Here is a 23,750-nt window from a genome sequence, read left to right as displayed (position 1 = left end):
AGGGCTCCGGCAGGGAGGGGAGTGAGGGGGTTACTAGGAGGCGAGCCCCCTACAGCAGGAACCTCAGGGCCACCCCACACTGTCTCTCCTCCGTGGCAGTAACCAGAAGGGCGCAGAAAAGTCCATCTCTTGGGTTTATTCAAAATGATTTCCTTCCAGCCATTGTTTTTGGAATGCTTTGCTGCGTTTCTTTAGAGTGGGCAGATGGCAGGATCCTGGAGGTGTAAAACAGCTACAAAAAACAAGATGATTCAAACAGAAGGAATATGTATCAACCCTGCTGGATCATCCTGATATTAATCAGGAGAATTGGCTTTTTTTTTTTTTTCTTTTTTTGGTTTCTTTTCCAGGATGTTTAAAGTTTTCATGCTTTCCACACCATCCCCCGCCCTTTTTAAAAAGAAGAACACACTGTATAAATGGGCCACTTTTAGGGCTTTGGCTGGGAAAACTGGTGTCATGTTTTGTATTCAGCTTATTTTGAGGACGAACCCAGTTGAAAGTCTTTAGAATAAGATCACTCGCTTTGAGTCGATGGAGGAAAGTGAAAATGGAACCCCCGTAGAGGCAAGCCGAAGCTGGGCAGCCGGGGCTGGTGCCATCCAACATACAGGAACCATGCCCGAAAGAGATAATTTCAAGTTGAGCTGTGGTTTACCACAGTGTCCTCGTGATCAGTTGAGTGGTCAGATGTCAGGGGTGACTGAAAATAAGTTCATTTTCCCACAGTGAAAGAAAAAAGAAAAAAAAAAAAAGAGAAAAGAGCAGCCCTGAGCATACGAAACCAATACTAGCACATTTCAGAGTTTGGCAGGAGCAGGCTTGAAAATGCACCATCATCCTTGTGACTCTTGTGAAGACAGCTGAAGAAAAACCAACAGTTGTTTGCTTTTGATGAGCCTAACAGTTTACCTAGCCCACGCCCCCTTTTTTCTCCCTAATAATCATAAGTAGTAGTCTTTCAGGCTGTGACTGCTCTGCCCCATCATTCGTTCAATTCCGGAGATCTCCTGGGAGCGAGGGTTAGGCGTTTAGGTCGTGACATTGCTGGCGGGAAGAAGGAAGGAGTTACAGACTGATCTCAAGTGGAAGGGTTTGGTGATCACGTGCAGCCAGACCTTCCTCCTTTGATCTCTGGCGCAGTCTGGCTTTAGGATGGCAGCTGCAGAGCCATCTTTTCCCGCTGGGTGTGTGCAGGAGGGCTCTGGGAATCAAAGTGTTAAAGTGTCATCTGCAATGGGAAAAATGGCTTAACCACAAATGCATCCTGTGCCGGCCTAGTTATGTGTTACTGTGTGTGTGTACTCTTTTTTTTTTTTTTTCCATTTCAAAACTCTTCTCTTTCATGAGCTCATATCCTAAAATGTCTCCTTTCTAATTTAGCGAGAGGGATTCCATCCACGGTTTACCACTCAGAATAGGGTGCTTTCTCCCATCACATCTGCCAGAGAAGCACTGAAAATCTCAAAGGTGAAAACCCAGAGCAACAAATCACTGCTTGGAGGACCAAAAGGCTTGATTTGGAAATCACACACCAGGCAACCGGAAATCCCACTGTCCTGGTGCCTTTTCTTTCTCTTTGTCTTTTTGTCCATAGTGCATGCATCCTGACCTGAGCTCCCTGATGCCACTAAGCCAGCAGCACCTTGAGCAGTTCAGTGGCTGTAAAATCCCCTGCCGACTTTGTTTTGGCTGCAGTTGCAACCCACATATGGGAGAATTAAGCTAAAACATCACAGAGCTAATAGCGCGCCTCTGTGCAGTGGTAGCAGATCAGTAGAAAAAGGTGACATCATGGATATTCCAGAGCTTCAGGTCTGTAGTGCAAAGCGGCTTCCCCACTGTACATCAGAGTCAGAACCTGGATTGGAGACAAAAACAACTCTCGCTTCTCATAAATATCTGCTCTGGAGCTCAAAAAATATTCTAAGTGCAATGGCTCAGAAATGGTCCCTTTCCTTGGAGACCCATCTGATTTTCCAAATCCAATCACAAACTTTTTAATAGCATGTCATGAACCTCTCAGCTCATTATTTCTCTTCAAAGCCCTCTGGTTTGCCAGCTTAGAGCCTGTGAAGTGTTGTTTGATGATGTGCTGTACCATAAATAAACGCATAGTTCATGCTAAAATCCACGCTTCACTACACTGGCTTTCCCACCAGGAATACTGCCATATAACCAGGGATATGTGATTTGCAGCAATTGCTCTGGATTGAGGGTTTTTTTTTTTTTTTTTCTCTCTTTTTTAAACACATCCAGTGTGTCATGTAGGTAATAGAACAGATTTATCACTTTTATCTAAATCCCATTTTTTTCTCTTCCTGTTCCTTCTCCTCTCCCCACCAGCCCCTCTTGTGTTTAGGACATTGAAAGTAAAGAGGGTAGGAATATAGACATGCCCCCTAAACTAGCAATCACAGCTTTAATCATTCCTTACTGCAGGAAATTGACACATTGGATACTTTACCATGTCTCTAACACCCAGTGTTCCCTCTGCTGTTTTGAAGTTGTGAGCAGACAACCATTTTACATGTGTAACCAGCCATGAAGGTTAGCATACAGAGTGGAGGTTACTGTTGTAATCAAATAAAGCTCACACAAGCTAATCTGACATGTGTTTTGACTAATTTTTTTATTGTATGGTAATTAGGCAAAAATGGTAAGCCGTTGACCCAAATTACTGCCATGTGTATTGTTTTGTTGCAAATAATGGGGAGATTAAGATGGTTTTGGAGGGTAGGGACATAGGAACACATAAATCCTATTCTCAATCAGACTCCTTTCCCTGCAGTCTCGGAGGGAAATATATGGGGAGAGAATAAGGGTGTGCAAAGGATCTTTTTATTAATACCCGGGGCTGTGGACCAAAGCCCATGGCATGGTCCAAGGAAGCATCGCTTGAAAAATTGCCTTGGCTTGCGCTCCATGCTGTCCCAGGACAGGGACCCAAACAGTCCAGCTCTTGCTACCAAATTTACGGCCTGTGGACTAGCAGCAATGGCATCACCTGGGATCTTGTTAGACAGGCAGGATCTTGCAACTCCTCACGCCTCCACCGTTATCCCTCAACCCACAGCAGAACATGGATTATAACAAGATCTTTGCTGATTTCTATGCACATTCAAGTCCAAGAAACACAGGCCCGGTCAACTTACTCTGTCCTCCTTCCCTAGATCAGTGGTTCTCAAAGTGTGGTCCCTGGATCAGCAGCTTCACTGCCACCTGGAAACTTGTTAGGAATGCACATTCCTAGGCCCCAACACAGACCTACTGAATCAGGAGTGGAGGGCACGGTCTAGAACCCTGTGGCTTCAAAGGCCCTTCGGGGACCTCTGAGGCCATTGAAGTTTGAGAACCACTGCTCTAGGTCATGCGTTCTCAAGCTTTCATATGCACTCAGATCACTCAGGGACTTTGAAACCTTCTGATGCTCAGGCTGATTCCGGGTCAATCGAATCAGATTCTCCAGGGCTGAGCCCCTGGCGTTAGTAGTCTTTAAAACTCCCCCAGTGATTCCAACATGCAGCCACGTTTGAGTGCCAGTGCTTCTGAACCATCGGTGACCTGGTAAAAATACAGAGTTCCAGGCTCTTGCCCAGTTCAGTGGCCCTGGGCTTCAGGTGATGGTGAGTACAGCCAAAGTTTGAGAACCCTTCACCACTGCTTCTCAAAATGTGGTCCCCACACTAGCCAGATTGACACCCAGCTTCCTGGCGGGAGTGTGCTGGAAATGTAATTTTCCAATTCTACTCCAAAGTACGGATTAGAAATCTCTAGATGAAGCCCGAGTGGTTCTAACACACACGGAAGATGAGAGTCACCAGCTAAGACCACTCTCCCTAATGTGTTTGTTTTCCAGGCTGAGCTTATCGGTGCTGACCTCATGAAAGAAAGACTGCTGAGCAGCAAGAGGAGTTACCCAGGCACAGGTGTGTTTATCCTCTTCCTACATGGCTCTTTCTTTAAGACATGCGGTCCACCCCGTGTCTGATGTTGACCAACGGTGCTCATAAAAACTGGGGTGAGTAAGGAGTCGTGACCTTCTTCTGAATATTAAAGGCAAAACCACTTTCCAGTTTTCCAGTACCTCTCAATGGAACCCTTGAGTGTTTCCCATGTCCTCCCATCCACACTCAGGACAAGTTCATACACTGTCATTTAATTAAGTTAGTACTAACTGAGGTGCTACCAAACATGCTCGGAAGTGGTGGAATTTGGTATCGTGGCAGAGATGGTATTAAGCCCAGAAACACCCAAATAATCACGTAAGTACGATCATGATGAAAACCACACAGGAGAAATACAGGGGCCATTAGAGGGTTAACACAGGGACTAACTTACTTTTGAGTGGCCTGTGTAAGCTGGGGCCTGAAGGGTGAGGAATTACCCAAGCAAAGAAGTGGGAAAGCCGTACTAGAGGAAAGATGTGTGCCAAGGTCCTGAGCTCAGGAAGAGCTTGATGAGTTCAAGGAGCTGAAAGAAGGTGACTATGGCCAGAGGGAGGAGAGCCAGGGAGACAGTGGAAGGAGAGACGAGGCTGGAGAGGGGCAGGGGCCTATTGGTTCAGGGCTGTGATAAAGACAGGGGATTTTATTCTAAGAAAAGACTGAAATGCACACAGATGATCAAGTATAACTATGGTATACCTGATAGAAACACTTGGCCCCATCTGTGGTGACAGAGAAGGTGTCCCTGCCTGAGTGGCATATGAGTTGAATTTGATGGATGAGTAGAAGGTAGACTGGTGACAGAGGCAAAAGTGGGTGCTAAACAGGGAACAACGTGTATGAAGGCCTTATGGTAGGAAGAACACAGTGAGTGTGTAGAACTGAATAGCAGAGCTGGACAGGCCTGGCATGGAGTCCCCAGCCTGCCATTTACTGTGTGACCTTGGGCCAACTATCCTTGCTGAGTCTCAGTCTCCTCATCTGTAAAATGGACACAGTAATAGCATCGGCCTCATAGGGCTATAGTGTGGATGAAACGAAGTATGTCAAAACATGGTACATAATGAGTTTACTAGTCCAGGTTCTCCAGAGAGACAGAATCAAAAAGATAGATGATAGATAGATAGATGACAGATAGATACAAGGGTCAAAAATTATTCGCACTCTGGTTATATTAAAACTTCTGTTGGCCACACTGTCTTATCAGCGCTGTCTGTTCAAGGCTGCTGTCTCCCCAGTCACTGCTGTGCAGGTGTGAACGTGTTATATCAGTTCATTTGTAACTGGGATGCGAGCAAAAATGGATGCCCCACTTGTGATTTGCACGAAAGAAGAGCGGTGTGCAGTGATTGGTCTTTTTGTGGTCTGAGGGTGTGCACGTCTGCACACTTCTGCCCACACAGTTGACACTCTGCAAAAACTTTGTTTTGAGGTGTTAAAACACCCTCCCTACAGTCCTGCTCTTGCTCCATCGGCCTTTCACCTGTTTGGTCCCCTGAAAGCAGCCCTATGAGGATGAAGTTTCACTTCTGATGAAGAAGCGAAGACAGCGGTGCATTTGTGGCTCACAGCTGAGCCTAAAACATTTTTTAATAAGGGAACACAAAAGCTTGTTGACAGATGGACAAAGTGTATTGAACAGCAAGGAAATTATGTCAAAAAATGATGTATTTGTCTTTTCTAAAAGTTAATTAAAATAAATTCTATAGCCAAAGTGCAGATAATTTTTGACTCACCCTCACAGATAGATAGATTTATTATAGGAACTGGCTTATGTGGTTATGGAGGCCAAGAAGAGCCACGATCTACCATCTGCAAGCTGGTGGAAAAACTCCATCCGAGTCCGAAGGCCTGAGAACTGGGGAGGCAGTGGTGTGAGTCCCCATCTGAGCCTGAAAGCCTGAAAACCGGGAGGACTGATGTCCAAAGGCAGGAGAAGTTGGATGTCTCAGCTTAAGCAAAGGCAGGGGATGGGCCCTTCCTCCACCTTTTTTGTTCTGTTCAGGCCCTCAACAACCTGGAGGATGCCCAGCTGCAATAATGAGGGTGAACTTCTTTCCTCAGTCGGCTGATTCAAATGCTAGCCCCTTCCAGAAGCTCTCTCACAGACACACTCAGAAATAATGTTTTACTAGTTATCTGGGCCTCCCTTAGCCCAGGCAAGCTGCCGCTTAAATTGAGCATCACAAGAAGTTCTTGTGGTAGGCAGCATCGTTGATGCCCACAAAGATGTCCACATCCTAATCCCCGGAACCTGCAGGTATGTAGTGGCAAGAAGGAATTAAGTTTTCTAACCGCTGGCCTTTAAGTAAGACTACCCTAATTACCTGAGTGAGCTCAATGCAATCACAAGGGTACTTTGAAGGCAGGAGATGGAGGCAGGATGGTCATTGTGAGAGTGATGTGATGTAAGAAGCTTCCACCTTCCCTTGCTGCCTCTGTGGATGGAAGAGGCCACTAGACGAGGAATGCAGGCAGCCTATGGAAGCTGCAAAAGTGAAGACGACAGATTCTCACCTGGAGCCTCAAGAAAAAAACATAGTCCTCCTGATACCTTGATGTCAGCCCAGCGACACCCAGTTCAGATTTCTGACCTCCAGAACTGTAAGATAATAAATTTGTGTTGTTTGAAGCCACTAGGATTGTGGGTTTTTGTTTTTTCCTTTTAATAGCAGCCATAGGAAACTGTGAACATACTTAATGTTAGCTGATGATATAATTTTTCCTTTCAGTGAGGTCCCTTTGCAATTAGCAAGTACAGTCTGGATTCATTTTCACTTTAACATCTACCTAATGTTCTCAAAGTAAATGTTGTAAAGGGTACTTATGAGCACAAATTCTTACTTATTATATTATGGTCTGACTGCAAGCAGCAGAAACCAATGCTATATCTAACTTAAGCAGCAAAGAAACTTGTAGGCAGAATTAACTGGAAGACTGGAGAATCAGACTTAGAAAGTTAGCAGGATCAAGAAAGATAAAAAATCAAGTACTACAGCAAGATCAAGGCTGGTAGGGTTCAGAGGCTGCCGCTAGACACTCTGTGCCAGTAACCCTGGACTCCCAATGCCACCGCCACCACTGAAAATAAAATTTTAACTCTCTATCTTTGTGTTACTAACTCAAGAGTCCAAGTTCTGGGCAAAAATTCCAAGTGTCTGGCAGCTCTGATAGAGGTGGGTCAGCCCCTTTGGCTTTCATCCTGATTGACAGTGCCCCACCACTTACCAGGGCTTATACAATGAGAGTTCCCCCCAAAAGAAGATGTTGGGGCCCGGATAACTCCCCACGTGGCAAATGTCCACCACACTTACCCTCTCTTAGAATTGTAGTTGGTTTGGGTTTCTATAACAGAATAGCATAGACTGGGTGGCTTATAAACAATAGCGATTTTTTTTTCTCACCGTTCTGGAGGCTGGGAATTCCAAGATCAGGGTGCAGTCGATTTGGTGTCTGGGAAGAATGCTCTTCCTGGTTCCTAGACAGCTGTCTTTTCTTTGGCTTCACATGGCAGGAGGGACAAAGGGGTTCACGCAGGTCTCTTTTCTAAAGGTACTAATTCCATTCATAAGGATTTCACATTTATGACCTATTCATCTCCAGAAGGCCCCACCTCCTAATACCATCATATTGGGGGTTAGGTTTCAACATATGAATTTGGAGGAGACACAAACATCCAGTCTAGAGCCCTGAGCTTCGGTTTGCTTGTCCATACAGTGGGGGTAGGAATCTCTCCTGGTGCTATCCCACCCCAAATGCGAGGTACGTTCTAACCATGGAGAGCCACGGGAAGTTTCCTGAGCATGAGCACAGCTTTCATGCCTCCGCTGTGCCTTTTGTCTGGAGTGCTGTCTTCTCTGTCCTGCGACCATCGACTCACTCGTCAGGACTTAGCATGCAAATCCTGAGGCTGCCTTCCTCTGCTCTGTTCTGTGTTGGAAGGGCCCGAGCCTTGCAGGCTGTGTTTTCTAGGCGTCTGCCTGGGTTAGACCAATGGGAGACAGCAGCAGGATGAAGAGAGAAACCTAATATTTTTCTTCTCTCTTGGGTTGTATCTTCAACTCCAGCTTTTTTCCCCCGTTGGTCCCCTCTTGCTGGAAGGTCTGCCATAGGTCTAACTTCAGGTGATCCTGGACTCTGAGCCTCACTAATACCAACTATTCTCTTTGTCCCTTTAAGCTAGAGATGGTCGGGCTGTGTTTCCTGCTGTGGCTAATCTATGGGTTGCCTCCATGTCTCGTTTGACTTCTTAGCAATTCTACAACCTGTAGTCCTGATTACTATTTCTGTGTAACAAATGACCCCCAAATTCAGTGAATACTGGAAACAAGCATTCCATAGGACAGGAGTCTGGACAGGGCACAGCCAAGATGGTTTATCTCTTGTCCACAATGTCTGGGCTTCAGTTGGGAAAACTCAAAGATGGGAGGCAATGTGAACCTGGGAGGTGGAATCATCTGAAGGTTAGTTACTCACACGTCTGGGGCCCAGGCTGGGATGACTCAAAGACGAGGACTGCTGACGAGAGCACCCAATATGGCCTGACACAGCACGACAGCCTCGGGGCAGGCAGTCTGCTTACGCAGTGGCTCAGGGCTGCCAAAGACAGTGTTCCACCCGGCATCGAGCAGAAGCTCCCTTTTGTGCCCCAGCTTCTGAAGTTACACAGCATCACCCTCCTCCTGCTCTAGTCACGGGAACAGTCACACGTTCACCCAGATGCAAATAAAGGGTTGGGGTGGGGGCAGGGATATATCCCTCAATGGCAGAAATCGGGAAGAATTTGGGGGCCACCGCACCCGGATTAGCAGTTTACAATAGGAAACTGTTCCATTTTCCTTACTTAGAATGTTTTCTGTTTTCCTAATTGGACCCTGAACATTCAGTTCAGTTATTTTCTCTATTAAAATTCCTTAAATTTCCCTGATTAGAATTGGTCGCTCCCACCTTTATACTACCATGACTCACAAGAACATTTGGAGAAACTGTTCTAATCACTTACATGTTTTTCTCTCTCACTAGACCACGGGCTCCTGGAGGGACCGCATCTTATGTATCTCAGACTCCGTCACTCTTAGCACACGCCTGGAACGTAGTGGACAATAATATATGTTGGGTGAATGACGGCATATTTTCCTCTAACTGCAGAGATCACGAAAATCATTTTGCACTCAGCGCCTAAAGAAAATCGGTTGGAAGCCTCCGCAGAGCTTGCAAAGATTTTGACCCCTGATATCGAGCAGAGGTCATGAACTCAAGTGCCAACAGGGCCTGGCATGTGTATGAGTGAATCAGGCAGTTATAGAGGAGAGCAGGGCTGAGATGGGCTGTGGCCAGTGTTTTCCTCTCTGAAAAGGCTACCCTGTAGACAGCCCTAGTCAATTCATGCTGTCAGTGTGGCTTGGTGTTTCAAGAACTTTTGATTTTGTCGAAGAAGCTAGAATCTTAACTTGTATATAATAATCTCCTGATTCTTAAATGTTATGAAGTAACTCAAAAATTTAAAAACTGCTGTGTGGGTCAATATTCTGCCAGCCAAACCAAATACAACCTTTGGCTGAGACCACTCATCTATGTCCTCTGATTTAAGAGGTTCCCTGGGAATGACCCACAGATAATTTCATCAACCCAAACTTTAATGGCTTGAGATCATCATCCTAAAAATACAATTTGTGAAAGAGGCGTGTAAGTTTAACTAGTTAGACTCTGTAACATAACAAAACAGACAATAATCTAAAAGGATAAAAGAGCAAACTGCATGTTGATTTGCTCCAGTCTGCCCACCTAGATTGTTTTAAAAGCTGTAAACCTAACATTCACGATAGTTTTATCTTCTGAGGTTAAAATATTTCTTCCATATTTTGCCTTTGATCAAACGCTTGCGCAGTCAGAGAGAAGGCATAGATTGCTGCCTAGAGCTTCAATCACTCTTCCACGACTGCCCAGCTCCTCATAAAGCTGCAGGCAGGCTGATGCCTCTAACATTTACACTTAAATGTAAATTCCAGGATGTAAAAGGAAAGCACCGGATTGAAGTCCACATAACTGCCTTCTAGTACTTGGACTTGCCATTGCCTTGCACACAATGCCTAGCATGAGATAGGCACTCAGGAATATTTGCATACATTTCTACGCGAAACAATGAGCAGCTGTGGAACTTTGTTCATCTCAGCTGGTTGTGTCCCTCAGGTGCCTTATGTGTACAATGAGAAATGTGAAACCGTTGTTTTACCCATCATTGATAAACATGCCAAGCGCACGCTCCGTCTCCTCATGTAGGTTCTCATTTAATTTCTGTAAGCTCTAAAAACCTATAAACCAGGGGTTCCAAAGCATGGAGTGGGCCGTTGTGTGACTACCTAACAGACCGCGCTCCCCTTTATCCTTGCATCAGATGAGCGTGAACAGAGATCTTAAATTCACCACAAGTGCAAACACCCCCACGCACATGCTCACGCGTGCACGCAAGCATGCACGCGCACAAATACGCTTAAAGCTGCAACGACACATGTTGGAGTTTGACAGATTCTCGTGGCTTAACTGTGCGTTACGGCAGATACTCATGGAACTTCACTCTCTGAATCCCCTCTGAAGGTTCCTTCCCTCCGTAGTTCAGGTAAGCTTGGTCAGATCTCAGGCACAAGCTAGGGAGGAATCTAAGTGGGTCATCTAAGCTTTTTTCATGCCTGTAAAGCCTCTTCCAATGTGCCGTACACGGAGCATTGATCCCCTATTCGAAGCACGTCAGAGACACCTGGCAAGAAGTGCTTTATTATGTGAAGCTGAATCCCTCCTTCCAAGTGTATCCATCCCTGTTCACCTCGGCGGAGATGAGGTTGCTAGTCACCAATCGTCAGATAAAAATCAGCCAGTGAGCTTCTACTCGTAAGCAGCTGTTGGGTCACCTAGCCTGCCCAGTACCTCTTCCTTTCTTTCATTCCTTCACCCCGCACGCTTTCCCATCTCCCCTCTCTTCTCTCTCTGGTCTTCTCTCCACCCCATGCTCCCTGGCACACAGCAGGTATTCTACATATTTGATGAATTATTCCGATTGACTTGACCAGTTTATTATGGCAGAAAGTTCAGACAGTTCTTTAAGCTGCCAATCAAAAAGTCAGATTTTGTAATAATTCCTGGAAGAAGGAAAGCCTTTGTTTTCATTTCTGTGTGCCTAGCTCCTCACACCATCCCACTCTCCACAAAGATGTAGAGACTTGTGCTACTTTGGCAAAGTCAGCTCATCACTGGCCTTCATGAGATGCGGTGGGTCAGTAGCTGTGGCTGGAGGGTCTAGGGACTGCAGTTTTGTTTCCCTTCTTCCTCTGGCCACCTTCTTAATTTCCTTTACCTCCTCAGATCTAGTCTTTGCTCTCAGAAATCGTCTCTGACCCTTCAAGATTGTTTATGTTTCTGTCGATGCACTATGTCCTCTGTCCTTAATCCCATGAGCATTTATCATCCTTTATTGTCATTGCTTCTGTAGGCATCTTTTTCCTCTACTGGACTATAGACATCTCGGGGCAGGACTAAGTGTTATTCATCATTTTATACTCAGCTCCTAGTGTACTCCTGGGCACAGAGTAGGTGCTCAATTAACTGACAATCTTACTGAATGGATGGCTATTTTATAAGCGTGTTACGTAGATAACTTTGTAGGTCTACGCTCCATAGGACACAAAGGCCTGAGGCCACAGATAAACACGCTGAAATTGCACAAGTTGGTGATACTAAGTATGTCAGTTAAGACAATAGTTGTGGACTTACGGTTACCAGGGGATAAGCAGGAGAAGGATAAACTGGGGGGCTGCGATTGACATATACACACTGCTATATATAAAATAGATAACTGATAAGGACCTACTGTATAGAACCTCTACTAATACTCTGTAATGGCCTATGTGGGAAAAGAATCTAAAAAAAAGAGTGCATATATGTTTATGTATAACTGATTCACTTTGCTGTGCACCTGAAACTAACACAACATTGTAAATCAATTATACTCCAACAGAAATTTAACCAAAAAAAAAAAAGGAAAAAAGACAATAGTTGTGGAGACAGAAGGGAAGTATGTCTAGCTGGATCTTCTAATGCTTGGCCTTGAACACTTGCACTTTAGCAGGCAGTGAATTTCTCTGGCGCGTTGGCCTTATATAGTTTTGCTGAAGATAAAAGCAGAGTTTAAGGAAACATTTGGGCAATGTCTCAGGGCAGCCAACTCCAGCAATTTTCAAAACAATGTTTCTGCTCCACAGCTCAGGCTGTGGGTGTGATTTGCCCACTGCATTGCAGAGCCCAGGTCACTGTCCAGGCTGGAGTCGCAGGGGTCTGGCTCTGGGGTAGGAGTGACGCTCTCACAATGCCCTCGACGTTGCCTCGAGTCTCCGGCTTTAACGTGACAGCCATCCGTCCTGCGCGATCCCTGGGAGAAAGGCTAGAAGCAGCAGCACACTGACTTCAGGCTAAGCAAGCAGGGTGCCAGAGCCCACATGGGGAGACTTTTCGGGGTTATCTCGCTGGGTTCAGGGGCGGGACCCGCAGACAGAGTGCCAGATGGGCTCGGAGGCTGCTGAGGTGAGCGTGGGAGTATTTGTTTCTATAGAAATGTTTCTACAGGACATCTGTAGGGTCTAGAAGTTGGCACCAGCCTTGCCCTGAAAACCATGTGGTGCCTTTCACAATGTTTTTGATGCTTTTTATTTACCAAAGGAGTTTTCTGGTAGAGGCCCCGCCTTCCACCTGAAATTCACTGATGTTCTGTGAAAACATGATGGAGGCTTCAGCATCCTAAGCCAGGCTTCTGCCCTTCCAGGAAGAGAGGGTCCAGTCGCAGTGACCGTACACTGTGAGGAGCAAGAAGCTTGTCTCCAGTGCCCTTGGCACATCCCTGCTCCCTCCCTCCTCTTCCTCAGGCCTGGATCTGTCCCCTGGGGCCTGGCTCTCAGCCAGTTGTCAACTAATCCTTGCTAAGGTGTTAGGTGGCAAAGGCTCAAGGGTTATTAATCCTTGTAGGAGCTTTCCACATTAAACAAAGTTTTGTTACTAAATCAAGGGGCATTAAAAAATCATCCCTGTAACATAAAAACAATTTCTTTATGTTCCCTATAAATCTTTACATTTATAAGTGAATCTAGTTATGATTACAACATATAAGCAATATTTGTTTTTTTTTTCACACAAAAGGACATTTCATATATTTCTTCACGTTTCAAAATGCCCCATTTTCATTACCATAGTGGTTTGAAGGTACCTTTTGCAGCACCTGTACCTCTCATGACGATTCCTGCCCTCACCCCCAGCTGCCCGCCCTTTCTGCGAGCCTCTACCCCAGACAGAGGGGGCCATTGTGTAGCTGTGACCTATGCCTGACGGATGCCTGACCCCTACCACAGCTGAGGGAGCAAGACTAGCACCAGGTTCAAGGTGAACCCATCGGAGCCTTTCTCCAGAAATGTGAAAATTAAGCCCAGGAAAAAAGACGTATGTTGGTCTCTTTTTAGGGACCTGAATCTGCAATATGTCAGCTTAGGATCTGAGAGGTGGGTTTTCTCCATCAGTGATGTGGACTTGAGAAGAGAAGAAGACATGAGAGAAGAACAGAGAAAGTGTGCGGACCAGGACAGAGGTATCCTGAGGCCCAGGTACATTCCTGCCCTTGGTTTCTGTGAGACACACCTGTATTTTTCTTATGAAGCCAGCTTCGTTCATAATCATTTGCAAATAAGAGTCCAAACTAATTATAGTAATGATGATATTATTGACTACATTGAACATTTGCTATGTGCCAGCTACGTTACTCACACTGGCTCATTTAATCCGTTCAGCTACCTAATGAGTTAGCTTAGAGATGTTTAGTCACTTTACCAGGATGATACACCTCGGTGAATTATGGAGTGGGATTTGAACCCTGATCTGTCTGGTGCCACAGTCTTTGGTCTTCACTATTACTTTAGGTGACCTCCTAAGGTAAGTGTGTCATCCCAGAGGTGGGATGAATAGAAGAAACCACAAACATACCTTTCAGGAATGCATTTCAAACACTCTAATTACAGAAAGAAGACCTTCTGAGGCAGAAGCCCCTCCCTGCTCAGCCACCTCAAACAACTGCACTCAGATGGCACTGTTCCTCCTGTGTCCTAGCTCCTGGCTGTCCTCGCCTGGGTACCTCTGAGAGGACTACCCTCTCGCCAACAACAAGGGAAACTTGTGTTGAGTCAGTTCCCTGCATACAGGCGCTATCCATATGTGGATTTACCCAGGGTACCTTTGCAAGGGTTCTCCTCTTGCCATCAACCCTGCGCTTGAACCACCTTTCCTTGCCTCCGGATGGTATATTCTTAAGCTGTTCAAACTAGTGCCAGGCCCTCGTGCATTTATTCAGTATCTACTAAATGTCAATTGGCCACAGTCTATGGGCCTGTCCTACTCTTGGGAATACAAAAAGGACAGATTAAATGCTATCTCTTCCTCCTTAGAGACCACAGTGGCATCTTAAGATACTCCCTTTCAACATCACACATTAATACCAGTTGAGAGACTCCCACAGGCAGTCTTGGGAGCTCTGTGAAGGGGTAACTAACTGTCTGAGGAACGCGGGAGGACTTAATGGAGAAATGGACCTTGGAGGCTGTGAGCTTTTGTAACCTAAGCAAAGCAAATTCACAAGTTTTAGTCTACTGTGATCAGTCATCTATTGGGAACCCATACTGAGTTGCAAGGCTATTTCTCCCCTTGTCTCCCTTCAAGGGCACCATGATCTCAGGAACTGGCAGGATGGGTTTCAAACCCCCATATGCACTAAGGATTTCTAGCCAATCATCCAGGAGTATTGCATCAGCAAAGAGCGAGTCTTTGAGTGAAGATCTGGCTTCATAGTTCTCCTGAACAGCAGCACACCTTTTCAGAAACATCCATCTAATGGAGGGCGAGGATAGTTCTCTCATGCTTGACATCTTCAAAGATAGCAACTGGGAATTGTGACTATGTGCAGAACTTCTGTTCCTCCAGGATGGGTACAGTGGAGCAAAGTTATAGCTGCACCAGAAAGGGCAGAAAATAGAGTTTCAGGAAATTCAAACAAAACGAGCCCGTTGGGACTTTCTTTTTTTTTTTTAATTCCAGGCAAATGATTGGATTGGAATACAGTCAGTGTTCCAGTGTAAAGACTCTCCCTTCTGGCTATTGATCTTGTAGCAATTCCGAAAGCTCTTTGCAGGGAAATGGTCACTCTTTCCCTTTATATACGTTCATAAATGTGCAGGCAAATTAAATGTGTCATAGATGAAATGACCAACCAGAGTACCACCCGGCTGTCTCATGTGAGCTTGGTTTATGGATTCAGCGTTCTCCAGCCAGCATCACAAATCCACCTAATGTTCCCGAGTGCTAAATCTGGAGCTCTGATTTAGCTGACAGATGTTTAAAATCACATTTAGTTGGACAACTCCCTGAGGAGGACACAGCTGCAGATGTGAAAGAGTGCAAGTTCTTCCAGTTAAGGTCGGCGGGAACTCAGCCTGGAAGCCTGCCATCTCCATCCGCCTTTTTCAAACAGGATGATACGAGCGAAGGAACATTTTCAGGCTGATTCCACCCACCTTTGGCCAAACCTCACCCCCTTGTTGAATGGTTGCCAAGACAGATGCAGAAGTTGCATTTGGGCAAAGGATGGGTGCTCCAGGTGGCCTTAACTGAGTACAAAGGGGGCCACTAGCTCTTTGAAAACAGGCACAACGCCATGTTTTGGAGCCTGCTTTGCCCCTCTGGTGGCATCTCAGGCCTGGGAATGAGTATAATTCTGGGATTTTGCACTTCGTGATCAGTTATTTAGATGTCGACCTCTCTGGATAGGTTGAAGTCCACGTGCTGAAGGAGGATGGAGAGGAAGAAGGTGCCATTCTTCTCCCCTCCCTCCTCTGCCATCCCAAACAGTTCCTCCTTCATTTTTTAAAAAAACAACAAATTTAAAATTATCTTAGAAACTCCTTTGCAAAATCACATATTTTAGACTTGTCTCAAGACTCAGACTGAAATGGATTTGTTTAAAAAAATTGTCTGTGTATTTGATGTGGGAGACTAGTGACCTTTGGTATTTTGTGTTTAAAAAAAAATGTTTGATGTCTAAAATTTCCCTGCTGAGCTTGTATTGTTTCTGGTCTCTTTTCGTGATTTTTCCATCCTCCATTATTCCCCACATTCAAAATCAGTTCTTCATTTACTCAACAGAGGTTTTGACATAGTTATGAGCTCATCCTGATGGCAGCCTCAAATCAATGCAAATCACATTATGTTGTCAAAATTGACGTGATGTGAGTGTAAGTTAAACAATTGTAAAACAATTTTAGGACAGAGCCCAAGAGACGCTCTTACACTGTCAGGAGAGCGGCAGGAAAGGAGCAGTGGATGATCTTCCGCATTCAGAGCAGGGAGCCCTGTATGTACCAAGACTTCATGCCCAATTTAAAGTTCTCATAAGGTCATCCTTAGATGCCACAAAATACCCTCAGCAGAAATTGAGGGGTGGCTGGCTAGGGTGACAGAGTGGCTTTGGTTCATAATTTGTATGCACAAGGATGAACACATATTATGTCAAGTGGGTGAGAAACTAGGAACATACCAAACTCAACCAGCGCCAATTAATCCTGGGAGCCTGGCTTGTAACTGGTGAGGCCGAGAGGCCTAGAGCTAGAAAGGGGGATTCAGGCACGAGGTGAGTAGGAGAGGCAGCTGCAGACGCTAGGGTCAGTGAGAGATCTTCAGATAGATTTCTGTGCTAAAAATGATCAACATTACACTTCCTGACTTCCTGGAGGATGTGCATTTTAGTGTACGACTCAGTCTATGATATCTTAGAAACCGTGGCTTTTCATTGTCTGGAGTGAAAGTGAAAGATTATACACCAATCGATTGCCATGGATAACTTTGGGAGGGTGGAACTGGAAGAAGAATAAGGAAAGCGATTCCTCTCAATGTGTTTGGTTTATTACAACAAACACTGATTCTTTTACCTAAAAAAAAATCTAATAAAACAATTAAATCACACATGCATAAACACACATTCCTCCCTTCAAAAGAAATTTCACTGGATGAAGAGTCAGGAGACGTTATCACTGCCTAGGCAAATTCTTTGCCCTCATCTCTCAGGAATCGTAGTATTTCTGGGAGAATAAAATGCATCAGTAGATATGGAGAGTTCTTTGAGAAGCTGAAAGGGAGACTGGAATGTAAAATGTTATTGTCATTATTCTTGGTAGGACATAAAGGGTAGTTTATAAATATCATTGACTGTGACATTAATGGTAATTCCTGGAAGAGAGTCTTTTAGACATACATTTTCAGAGGACTTTGGACACCGAAGATAAATGTTTAAAACTAATCATTCTGGATCCTATTAAATAAAAACCTAATTTGGACCTGTGGATTGCAAATAGTCATTCTTCTCTTTTATAAGTGGACAGACTGAAATAATGGGAAAGGTGATAAACTCAAAACTGCACGTGAGTTAAGGTGATGGTTAGTAGTAAGTCCCAAGCCTAAGATTTGGCCGTTAGGTCATAAAGGAACCATTTGATCAAATTATGTAGAAGTACCTTGGAGTGTTAGGGGCTTATGATGTCTGGATATTGGAAAAGACAGACTCATCTCTTTGCCAGAAACCTGGGGATCCTTGGAACAGGGACCATGAGGAAGTGGGGAAAATAAAGTGCAGTCTGCGATGCTCTCTTACTGATAAGCTCAAATCCCTCAAGCTAAAGAGCATTGTGGATGCCCCTAGTTTCCTGCACATGGGACAGAGTTAGGGAAGAACTTGCTTTGATATTCTTTGAAGGAATAGCTGCTCTACCAATTCCTGACAATGACTGGAAGCTAGAAGGGAAGCAGCAGTTGGGAAGCTCAGTGTGGAAGAAGACATTTCTTTCCTCCTTCTCTATTCCATAGTGGTCTGGAAGACAAGCTCTAACCTCATATCTAACAGAGTTTGAATCCTCACTTACCACCTGGGTGACCTTAACTCATTTATAAAAAGAGGATAATATTAGACTCTCTTGGTATTCATCAGGGAAAGTTAAGTCATGCTGTGGTAACAAATACAAAATATCGCTGATTTAAAACCACAGTGATCTATTTCTCACCCATACTGTATGTCCAGTGTGGCTCAGCAGAGTGTGACTGAGGCTTCCCCGCCTTGTGAGGTTGCCTACCCAACACAAGACTTTAGGGTCCACCAATGCAGGGGAAAGGAGTACCAGGGTTTTTGTTTTTGTTTTTGTTTTCTGTTGCCTTCATTTTTTTTTTTAATATTTATTTATTTATTTATTTGGCTGCATTGGGTCTTTGTTGCTGCCCACAGGGCTCTCTCTCGTTGCTGCAAGTGGGGTGGGGCAGGGCTACTCTTCGTTGTGGTGTGTGAGCTTCTCATTGCAATGGCTTCCCTTGTTGTGGAGCATGGGCTCTAGACACATGGGCTTCAGCAGTTGTGGCATGTGGGCTCACTAATTGTGGTGCGTTGGCTTAGCTGCTCCTCTGCATGTGGGATCTTCTGGGACCAGGGATCAAACCATGACCCCTGCATTGGCAGGCTCATTCTTAACCACTGTACCACCAAGTAAGTTCCAAGAGTACCTGTTTTTGGGTAATTATATGTGGAGGTGACATATATCACTTCTGCTTAAATTTCATTGGCCAAAGCAGGTCATGTGGCCACACATAATGTCAAGAAGAGAACCGGAAGCCTTGATGAGCATTGGTAATATCTACCCCTAGCACATCCTCCCTTTAGGATTATTGTAGAGATTGAATGTTATTGCTATTGTTACGATTTTTTTTTAGTACCCACTAGAGCCTAGGCATTAAGTGACTAAAAAAATGACCAACATTGGATCTCTGACTTTAAGCAGTTCAGAGTTTAATGGAGGGAATAAAATTAAACCAAGAGCCAAAATACAATGTGGCAAGTGCTAAAAGCCCTGAGAACTGTGCACTCAGAGAACTGAAGAGTAATCAAATTAATTCTTTCTGGATGGATGGGTGGGGACTGGGTGGTCTTCACAGAAAGTTTCACTGTGAAGGTGACATTTGTGAGTTTAGATAAAAGAAGGAGTTCATGTGGTGGAGAATGGGAAGAAAGGCAATCCAGATGGAGAAAGCAGCCTACACAAAGGCTCAGAGCAGTGAGAGTTGTTAGGGACTGAATGATTGTGTCTGCCTCCCAAAATTCATATGTCAAAATTTAATTCCCAAGGGGAGGATATTTGGAGGTGGAGCTGTTGGGAGGTAATTAGGTCACAAAGGTGGGGCCCCCATGAATGAAATTAGTGCCCCCTCTTTAAACCCTGTGAGGATACAGCAAGAAGTTGGCTGTTTGCCACCTGGAAGAGTGGTCTCGTCAGAACCTAACTGTGCTGGCACCTTGATCTCAGACTTCCAGCCTCTGGAACTGTGAAAAATAAATTTCTTTTGTTTGTAAGCACCAAAGTATGGTATTTTGTTACATCAGCCCAAGCTAAGAGAGCATAGTGAGTGTTTTCTGGGAAATATACAAAACAAAGTTTCATACTGGGGAACTATATGAAGATGATGGTGAAAGGCAAGCAGAGCCCAGACCAATGAAAACCTTGTATGTCTATGCCACAGATAGAAATTTTTTTTTTTTAATTGCAGGATTACTGAAGCTGTGCCCAGCGGTGTGTCATAACCATGTGGCAGCACAGGGCAGCGGAAAGTCCTCTGTCCTAGCCCCGTAATCTGTTCAATTAGTTTTTTGAATGAATGATGCTCATTAGCTCTGTGACATTTGGCATCTCAGGGTCTCACTGACTTCATCTGTAAATGAAGGGGGTTTGACTAGGTAAATATTGAGTTTCCTTCAAACATTGAATTTCAAGGAACATGACTCAAATAAGCACTCTCCATGGTGCTTCAGCCCCAGGAAGACTGCCAAGCCAGTTAGACCAGATAATTTGACACAACCTCCCTAGTTTCCTCAGGCACCGTTCCTCGTTGGCTACCAGTTTTCAGGGGAAGCACAACTTTCTTGTACGGGTAATTAGATAATAACTGCGAAAGTATAAAACTTATGATATCGAGGTTTGGGAGAGGGTGGGGGGTGAAGGGGAAGCTGAGACGAAGCGAGAGAGCAGCACAGATATATATACTACCAACTGTAAAATAGATAGTCAGTGGGAAGTCGTTGTATAACAAAGGGAGTCCAACTCGAGGATGGAAGATGCCTTAGAGGACTGGGACGGGGAGGGTAGGGGGGACTCGGGGGGGGGAGTCAAGGAAGGGAGGGAATACGGGGATATGTGTATAAAAACAGATGATTGAACTTGGTGTACCCCCCCAAAATAATAAATAAATAAATAAAATTTAAAAAAAAACACATGATAAATATGTAAATTCAGGCACTGCCAAGCTTATTCTTTGGGCCCCAACGTTGCAACCTGGGAAAAAAATGTATTTCTTATCATTCAATCACATATTTCAAGGTCTTCTATGTCTCACAACTGCTGACTTGAAATAAATTTTTGTTTTTGCACTATTCACAGGTGCCTAAAGGGGATTCTGATCAAGGCATTAAGTCTGTCACTTACAGAATATCTAGCCTTATGTTGGGTAGTTTATCAAGGCATTGTAAGTATTGTACTTTACTCTGGCCTCTGTGGAGTCTGTTTGTGTTAATGTCTGACTGACCCGGGCTATTGGAAGCACTCTGGTGTGGTGGTTAAGAATGCAGATTTCAGAGATAAACTGTTTAATCTCTCAGGGCTCCAGTTTCCTCATCTGGAAAGTTTCTAATAAGCAATGAGGAAATTGCTTAGAGCAGTGCCTGTCACCTCCAGTAATGTTAGCTATAATTATAATTACTACTAAGAAGTTGAAAGAGGCAAATCAACAGAGATACACAGATAACATGGAGAGAATCAGAACAGCTAGGGTAAGACTCAGATGCAGAGAAATTATACGGTGGTTGGGGAAAGGGCAGGCAGGGTCTCTGAGCACCCAGACCAACTTTGTTTTCCAAAGTAAATCCTAAGATCCTGAACCAACCAGATTTTCATATATTTGCATCTGAAGAATAATTACTCTTCTTCATCTCAACACTGTTGGCAACAATGGTATTATCACAATCAAAAGTAGATTTACTGGGAAGCTAATGGAGCTTAAGCTTCAGCCTCCCTCACTTGCATGGACCTCTTCTAAGGCCCTATATTGAATTTTGTTTTCACATATATATCTGTTTTCCTTAAAGAGGGCTGCATCCCACCAAATGTACAAGTTCAGTCTCCCCCAAAGTCTGAATCAGCTCTGATCAGTGTGATAGTGAAGTGTGATTAAGGGCCCAGGCTCTGGACTCAACATGGTCTGAATTCAAGTCTCAGCTCAGCCATTTGCTCCCTGGGTTAGTTTAGGCAAATTACTTAAGCACACTGAGACTAGGTGTCCTCATTTCTCCAAAGAGGATGATAAAAATACTACCTTCTTGATAGGGTTGGTCTAAATATAAAATGAGATCATGCAGAAGTGCACAAATAATATTAGTTACTATAGCTGATTTGTCCTTCCCTTTTGAGTAAGAAGAGGGTCTGAGTTTATCTGAGTAGAGAACTGGCTTGCCATTCCATTAGGGCTTGTAACATGCAATACTTTTCTTTGAATCCCTCTTCCTTCATTTCGCAGGCGTCCAGTGGCTAAGGTTAGAGAAAATCACATAGAAAGCATCATAAAAGTTGTAAACATGGTTGTCATTTGTTGGGCTTTCTGATATGGGGCATTTTATTGACAGAAGATAGGCTGGTAAAACCTAGTGTGTATAGCGTTCCAAATGCTTTTTGCATGAGGCTAGTTAAGACATAGGCGACTCTGAGCCACGAGGTCCCTTGAATGGAGCAGACAAGTCACTTCCCAGGAAATCTCACCTCCTCTAATGACAATGATCTGCTTCCCTGCAGGCTCCCTTGAGGAGGTGAACGCTGGATTTGTCACAGATTTGTGCAAAAAGCCCTATGGAGAAAGAAACACGGGCCAGTGGAAAAGACTCTCAAGGCTTATGCTCTTCAGAGTTCTGGAACACAAATGGTGACGTCTGGGTCACTGCTGAGGCTGCTCCCGAAATAACTCCCCTGATTTCTGGCCAAAACGGAGGGCTTTTCCCCTTTATGATTAACACAGCATGTTGGATGCCCAGCAGTCCCAGAATACTTTGCACTCTTGGCATTTCTAATTCTGTTCCTTTTTAAAGTGGTGAAATTATCCTCTTTCAACCAGGCCAACAGTCTAGAAGTTCGGGGTGAGACCTGGTCCTCCAGACAGAAAGATTCTATTCTGGTTTTCATGGTTTTATCATGTCACAGTTCAGACCCTTGCTTTCAAGGCAATCTTCTATCTTTTAAATACACACCCCCACACACCTTATGCCAAAAACTGACTTCCACTTTCAACATACCCACAACGCCATACGTGCCTGCCAGGAGGGGTACCACTCGGATCTGCCTTTTAGAGAGGCTGCTGCGAAGAAGGCAGTTGGCTGGTGGTCAGTTGCTGCACCGAACAGATGGGAGCCACAAGAGCTGGGCCGTTTCTGCCTGAGCCATTTCTTCCTCTACCAGGCAGTTTCTGCTCTGGTGTGCTCACAGGGCCAGCCTGACATAATCTCAAGGTTGTATTACCCAGTCCTCCTCCTTCCTTGTCTCCTTTCACAGGTGTCAGACCAGCATCATTGTTCGAAAGCTCTCCATACCTGCTTCTGCTTTATTCTTCACAGGCATTTCCTCTTCTACACTTAACTGAATCTCACTGCCTGCTTTTCAGAGCGCCAGACTGATATGTCATCAATTCTATTTTTAATGAACTAAAAATCTCGCAGAGTGAAGACCCTGGTAGTTTGGCAGATGTTTGAGGATACACTGCTACCAACCCAAGAAGCGGCATAGAAGCGATGCCATAAAACACGAGAAGTGGTTGGGTTCCTGAAAGAAAACACTACGCTTACATACGCTAACCCTAACCAGAGAGAGCATACAACCTACACATTGTAGACATTTGAGCAGTATCGTCAGACATCCACATTTCGTATTTTGGTACATTTGAAAAAGATGCTTAATGATAGAAAGGAGGCATGAGAAGAAGGGAGGAGGAAGAGGGGACCAGAGAATCTCAATGTGGAGACAAGAAGGGCAGACAGGATTCAGTGTCTTAGTAAGGGGCTCAGAGGTCACACTTGGAAAGGATGAGAGCCTGCAAGGGGTGGGCTGTTCTCAGGGAAACTTGAAGCTTAAACATCTCGAGAAGGAAACTCAATTCTATGGGCTTATCATCAAAGTGGCACAGCTATAGCAGCTCTGGTGTCAGCTCTTCTCACATCCAAGTCCAGTGGGAAACTGAAGCGAGGTCCTGAGCTTCGTCCTGATAGAACGAATTTATTTCATGTTTATTTTACCCCCAACCAGTTGCTACACCCAACACTATGTGACGCGCTGATTAACGTTGGCGGAGGGGTGATGCCCCATGCCGGACCACATGGACTGAGGATGGGAGAAGGGAGCGTATGCCAAAAGAGGTCTTTGGAAAGAAAGACAATAGGTGTTAGGGAGACGACTGCCAAGTGTCCACTGTCAGCAAATTGCTGGATTCCATAATAAATGACTAGTGAAATGCAGGGAGGGGTATCCTCTTTGGGGGAAAAAGCAATACAATGCAAGATCCAGGTGAATCAAACCTATCAGACTTCTTTGGCAACTTTAAAAAATATTTTATAACCATGAGATTGAATACAATGTTTTTGTGCATAAGACTCTAGCTTTCACA

The sequence above is a fragment of the Hippopotamus amphibius genome, chromosome 5 (genome assembly GCF_030028045.1).
Source record: "Hippopotamus amphibius kiboko isolate mHipAmp2 chromosome 5, mHipAmp2.hap2, whole genome shotgun sequence".
NCBI classification, from domain to species: Eukaryota; Metazoa; Chordata; class Mammalia; order Artiodactyla; family Hippopotamidae; genus Hippopotamus; species Hippopotamus amphibius.
Note: the sequence above shows the minus strand (reverse complement) of the source record.